Below are 7,328 nucleotides of genomic sequence, written 5' to 3' on the forward strand. Positions count from 1 at the left end.
TCAGCGTATGTTCCATCACAGTCTCCTCAGCCCAGGTGGGTATGGTGATCTCGAATTAATCCGTTCAACATGTGTTCTGTGTATGGGCGTGCGTGTTCGTCGGCGTGTGTCTAGAGAGACTCTGGAGTGTTCATCTGTGCAACACGTGCCAGGGAAGTTCTGTCATCACCTCGGCAAAGAGCGAAGGAGAGAGGGGAGAAGAGCGGCGAGAAGGAAGGGGGAGACAGATGGAGGAGTATCAGGGGAGGGGAGCGCTATAAAAAGAGAGGGGAAGAGGGGGAATATGAGGGATGGGGGGGGGGGGGGAATTTGGGTGGAACGTTAAGAGTGTAGGGGAGGAGCTGGAACTCTCCAGGGAAGGATGTGAGAAAGCTCTCCCTGTTGGGTCGCACCCCTCCGGCAGAAACGTTGGCTCGCGTCCACCGAACATGCCTCCTCTGTGCCTGCTCCATCTATCATTCTGTCGCTCGCACTCTCTCCCCCACTCCATTGCCTCATCTCTCATCCATCCCTCGGAAGTATTGAAAGCAGAGCCGGGGCCGAGTTCGGACACTCTCATAATCAGACCCCGAATAGCTTCATTTGCCAAGTGCAATAAATGGACAAGGATTTGTTTTAGTGTGGAGACCGCTGGAGGCGCATGTCAACAAATAATGAGTTAAAACGCGTAAACACTGGGACACTTGGCCGCGGGGCATCAGGTTGATGCAAACAGAGAGTTCTATTAAATATATACAGTGTGTATATATATATATAAACGTTTATTACTATAAACAAACATTCAAAAATTCAAACGCTGTCAGTCGTTCTGCACCTGCAGAGAGGACGGCAATACATTTTCTGTGGAGGACAAAATCTGTAGGACGTTTAATAATTTACTCTCCAGGTAGGTTTGACCATAAGGGGTGATTTTAGAGGGGCACTACGTAGTTCATACTCAGAATTTTAATATTACTAATGAGGTAATAATATGAACTCAGAAATATTAGTCTTTTCCATAAATGAATAAACAAGCTGTTCTCTGAGGAAAATAAGAACACTTTTAGAAGCCATAAAGATGGCAGGGTCCGCCACATATATACAGGAAAGAAGCAGTAATTGTCCAGTCAGTTTGTTTGTCCAGTCATTTATTTAGTTAACTTGAGCATAGAAAAATCAGTCAATTAAAATTTTTAAAACGACATAGTGCACCTTTAATATTCATATGGTGTCACTGAAGCTGTTGATATCCACCATTTTGTGCCAAAGTTCAACAGTTTTTTCTCCATCTTTCTGCCACGAAGTCCCCAATTTTTATGCAGAACTCCCCTGTAAAACAATGTTTAGACCCTCTCAGGTGGAACAACTTTTCTCACAGTAGCGTAAAATAAAGAATTTATATATAACATTCAAAGTCATGTGATCGTAACATTCACAGCTCCACTTTCAGTCCCGTAACACCATCCCGGCAGAGTAAGAGAACTACCAAAACAGTGATTAGTGAGCAGAGAAGCACCAGTTTATCCTAATGAGCTGTGGCTAAAGGTAAAGTGTGTCAGTGATGTAATGCTACACCTGCCCGAGCTCTCCCGGGGGGCCGCTGCAGGGTGTACAATAACACACTCACAGGTGAGCTCAGGTGTGTGTGAGGGGAAGAAAGAGAGCGAGAACCGCTGTGTTTTTATTCACCCGCAGTCCCGCAGTGCTGCTCCTGACAAACTATCTGCAAAGTAAAGACGCCACCCTCGGGAGCCCATATGTTGTTTACAACCGTGTTGGAACACAAAGTTATAATGACTCCACATCTAGTCGGATCATGTCACGCGGCTCTATTTGCATTCGTGCTGCGGACACTCTGCAAACACTCTCATTACTGTGATTTACAGCGGATGAGCGTAACAGTCAGAACAGCTCAAACTGAGTGAATACTTGGCCCTTGATGGCAACAAATGGGAAGCTATATAGAGTGAAGCTGTGACCTGTGTGTTACAGGACCATTTGTCCATCGTGTCAGCCTGTTGAATGTACATAAATTATGATTTACCGTTTGTTATTTGGGGTCAGTCCAGTTTAAAAAATATTCATTCTTCTTTAAATGAAGGAGACCAATAATGCTTTTAAATTTTTTTTGGCTCTCGTTCAATGTTTTGTAGAAGTTCTTGCTCATGTTAAAGATCTTGAAAAGATACTGCTCCTGAAACGCCTCGTCAGTAGCCGTGCCTTTTTAGGTCTGTGACTTTGTGACATCACACTACGTCACAGGGTCGCGCATTTGCATAATTAATGCCTATTGCGTCTAGTTTGACATGTAAGAATGATGTATCATAGATATATTGCTGATGTTAGCGGTGCTGGGTCTGGTGTGTGAGAGCTGACCAATCACAGCAGATTAGGTATTAAGGAGGGGGAGGCCTTAAAGAGACAGGCGCTAAAACAACAAACAAAAGGTGATCTGTAATCAACTAATTAGACCGGGGCTTTTCATTTTTGATCTGATTTTGTTTGTTTGCGATAAATCCACTTCTTCAACCTGATCTGTGTTGCTGCACGCCACACCACATTCGCATCCAATGAGGCAGAAAGCCACCTCAGCTGCGCCACGCCGTGCTGTGCTAACCCCCTCAGCTGACATTTTCAGTTTAGCAACCGGAGAGAAGGGAGAAGCAATCGATTCCTACATCTAATCGCGCCTCCAGATCGTTAATGGGGGCTTTTAATACAAACACAGGCCAATGAACGCTGACTTGTACGTATGCAGGCGCGCAGACGTAGGCTTGCACACACACACACACACACACTTATGCACGTGGCGCACCCCCATAGATTTCTGCAGCCAGGCACGGCATCGCCATCTCCTCAAGTATGTAAACAGAGTGCTCACCAGGAGGCTTAATGCCGTCCTCTGCCGAGGTTGTTTGTTTGCTTGATCGCGCGCCCAACTCCTCTGCAAGAACGTGTTGTTTGACGGTGCTAAGGCTCCGGTGTTTGAGTGGGTTGGAAATCATGCGACTTTGAAGCGAGCACGGACGAAGAAGAAAATAAATATCAAGGGGGGGAAAGGGAGAGAAATATACAAATAGAGACAGCGTGATGGAGAGGGAACACTCATCAGGTCAATTCCAACTTGAATCAAAGAAGCTGCTGCATCTGCACTGCACCTGGTTTCATCCCTGTGTGTGTGTGTGTGTGTGTGTGTGTGTGTGTGTTGTAATGACTGGGTGCCATGGCTCCTCGCTGTGTTCTTGCGAGCTATGACTCACCGTCACTGCCGCACCAGGCTGCTGCCTTGGCACCACACACACTCAGCCACCACGGCAGCCAACTCTCACGGAGTCAGCCTGACTCTGTGTGTGTGTGTGTGTGTGTGTGTGTGTATGTTGAGAGAGAGAGAAAAAGAGAATTTACAGCCAGAGAAAGGACAAGAACCAACACAAAACATGTATGTTTTGCTAAAGCAGAAGTCTTCCACTCGTCTTCCACCAAAGGGGCTTTTTTAGGAACCTTTTAAGCCGTTCGATGGAACACAACCATCTGCGTGCAGCAGCGGGGAAGACAGGAATTGAGATAAAACCTGCCGCTGAGATCAATGAGTCTCCGAGGACCAAAGCCATCAGGAGATGCCCCGGTGGATAAGCTCTTAATTTTATCCCTAATGCAACTCCATGTCCTGGTGCCTTTTTTTGTTTGGGTCTAATTTTGGTTAATTTCCTTGAGAGGTGTTTAAACGTTTGACTTGCAGAGAGGGCAAAAAAACCTACACATTTTTTTTAACAATCAAGAGAGGAGGGATGAAAAGTGTCAGAGCGAGGGCTTCTCGATCAGAGAAGCAATTGTTGAAGCAGTTATTGCACCCAAAACGGATATAATATATTTTATTTTTAAACTGGATTTCGTATTACATAAAAGAACAGCTTGAAGCACAGCTTGAAAAAAACAGAGGAGGCCAGAGATGGTTCAGCACGTCAGCAGGACTTAATGATTAATTTACCAACAGATGACAGGCCTACAGGATATACACAGATTACATAAGGTTAGAGATCCCTCTGTCTACACACAAACACACACTGAGAGACTCGCAGCGTTAATGATGAACCGGCGTTGTCGGCAGTTAATTGGCTGCTTTGTACCGGCAGTATGACGGAGACAGCATTCGAGTTTTGCAGACTCACTGCAGTTTCATCCTCTGGCAGCGAAGCAGCAAACATGTGGGCAGAGAGCACTGCTCATATTAACATTTCAGTGTGATTGTGCTGCATAAATTCACATTTTGCAGAAGCGGGTGGTGAAGAGGTCAGTGGATTTCCATTCATGAGGCAGGAGGCCTGTGAAAATATGGAAAGTGAGCAGGATGTGCTGTTTGAAGAAGGGAACACCTAGAGAGGCAAAGTCCCACCAGCTCTATTGGACCACCATGGGACTTTATTTCAGGAAAAAATATGTGCAGTAGGCTACTAAAGGGCAAGATCCTGTTTGAGTGCCATTGTGCCATGAATTGCATTTATGTATGTCAATTTACTAGCTCGTGGCCCATTAGCAACTGGAAATTTAGGGACTTCACCTGTCTTTTCTCATTAAAGTAAATCTTGCTCACAGATTATAAATATCTAGATCATGAAAACCATTTTCTGGTAGCGTTTGATTGGATAACCTTGTTTAAAAGATTAGCTGTTCTCCTGCTGTGACTTTTTCCAAAATTAAATCAGGGTTGTAAATAGGCACGTTATTGCGGTGCTAGTGTCAGCATGCTAGCATGCTCCCAAGGACAATGTAAGCATGCTTGATGTTTAGCAGGTAGTTTGTTTTAGTTTGGCATGTTAGCATAGTCATGACACAGCATTGTGACAGTAGCTCACATTTAGCACAACTGCAACCAAACACAAAGTTGCATATAGCTTTGGTCATAGACCGAAGTGCTGGACAAATTTAAAAGTTTGACCTGAAGATGGCCAGATCGATGTATCCTCTGGGGACCACGAATGTATGACGATGCCAGAATGGATAGAAATTATTTAAGAGGTATTTGATTTTTTTACCAATACCATCAAATGGGTATTATCATCACAATCAATAGTCAATATTTCATTCTTAAATATCATGTCATTGTTGGTATATCTTGACACCCTTAGTCACAATGTAGAAATTTCATGTCAGTACATATTCCATTACAGATCAAAGCAGGGGACAGAATCTGATTACAATCCATAGCTCTGCTTGATGCTAGTGAGGCTTAAAAATAGCATAACTAAGCCAGGGACTGTGTACCTTTTACTATTTTATGTAATTAATAGCGAGAAAGGGTCAAGATCACAGCAGCCCAGAAAGCTCCAAGCTGGATCATGCACACGTTAATTTCACATTAATTCTATTCCATCCATCCATTGTCTGTAACTGCTTTATCCCTTTTTATCGGGTCGCTGGGTTTTTGCTGGAGCCAATCCCAGCTGTCTCTGGGCGAGGGCAGGGTACACCCTGGACAAGTCACCAGCTCATCGCAGGGCCCTCACTGATGGCAGAGGCCGCCATGCAAGGTGCCAACTGCACACCAGGAGCAATTTGGGGTTCAGTATCTTGCTCAAGGACACTTCGACATGCAGCTCAGCTCAGCCTGGAGCTGGGATTTGAACCATTTTATTCCCATTATTATTATTTTTTTAATCCTCTACTTTAGCCCTCTTAAATCCATAAACTGGCCAACAAGCATCATAAAATTAACCAACCACATCAGTCAGGTCCACCATGTTAAACACTATTGCTTCACATAAGTGCACAGTAGCATATTGTTCTTTCCCAGGCCTCTTGTTAAATCACCAACCTGCTGTATGCAGTATAGCCTGTAAACATGAATCAGCGGGCTATAGCTTGAGCACACCGAAAGACGTAAATACAGGTACATGAGGTAAAAAAAAAATGGGACATAAATGCATTTGAAGTGGAAACACAGAGGAGTGAGACAGGTCATGTGGGGCGAGCTGGAATAATACAGTGCTGTTACTTGATGAATGAGAGGTTTTGGGGTGAAGCTGGTAAAGGGGACGAATGAGAAAGTGAAAGGGAAGAAAGACAAAGAGAACATTCTGCAAGCGTGTGATAGAAACCAGACTTGCGGATGAAACTTATTGCTTGTTGCCAAATAAAGTAACCCTGATGAGAAAGGGGAGGCGGACAAAGCCAAATAAAAAGGGCCGCACATACACAGGCATGCGTGCGTACTCATACATACGCTCACTCACCTCGCACAACCAATCCTCCCAGATTCCTAATGAAAGCTTTCATTATGCCTACACGGCCACTACTTAGAGCGTCTCGCAGACTAATGATACCTATTTCCACCACTCTAAACTCTGACACCAAAGACTTGCGTCGTAAATCACCCGCTACTCATTGCACTAATTAATAAAGCCGTGCCAGACTTTGTGACTCTGGGGAAATTTAATAATGCTCACAGGAAAACCTTCAAAGTCAAATTTGATTATCAAAACCGAGAAACCAGGGAGTTTGTTTTTGCTGACTCAGCAGCCAAGCGCAGGAGTTGGGTGTATGTGTGTGTGAGTACATATGTTTGCCTGAATGTGTTTGTCTTTGTGGCCTTGGGGTTCCAGGCCTCCAACCCCTCTCAGCGTGAATGCAGCCTTGTAACTGCTCGAGGTCAAAGCATGGTGACCTCAGGGCTACCAGTTGGGTCAGAGGTTGCCCGTCCTCAGGGGAATGAGTGGCGACACTCCGGACCTACAGGCTTGACTCAACAGTCTGAACGCTACATCGAACCTGACAGCCAAAACCTTACCCCAACAATGTCCAAGGAGGGAGAAAAAAAATTAATCTCATTCATCCCAACAGATTTATTAATTGCTTAAATTGCATCTTGTAGGACTTTGTTTGCTAAATAATAAGTTGTGAGACCCTTTAGACAGACTCTTGCCCTCTCTGCAACTCGCCGGGCTCATTTAACCCGCTATTAGCCCGGGGACACGGCGCAAAGTGACCTTGGTTCACCACAACCAAAACAAAGACATTCCCAAGGTCGCGTGTGTTACATTAAACAGTTGTGAAATGTTTTGGAGCCGACAGAGGTAGCGGTTTCCTGTTTTCTTGCCAGCAGTTCTCAGAAAACTAAAACATTTATATCCACGGTTGAAAACTGTGGCATGCGTATTGCTCTCTATATATATTAATAGCACAGAAAGTGTTCTGAGATAGCTAAAAAGACTTTTAACCAGGATATAGTGGCATGGCTTTATATACTGAAATATCAAGAGTGGTAATTTTGTACTTACATTCATGGTCCCCAGTGGATGAACCACTGACATTAGTGATCCCTAACCTTTCCTCAGACACCAAAATGAGGTTGA

This window comes from Sparus aurata, chromosome 14, assembly GCF_900880675.1.
Source record: "Sparus aurata chromosome 14, fSpaAur1.1, whole genome shotgun sequence".
In the NCBI taxonomy this organism is placed as follows: domain Eukaryota; kingdom Metazoa; phylum Chordata; class Actinopteri; order Spariformes; family Sparidae; genus Sparus; species Sparus aurata.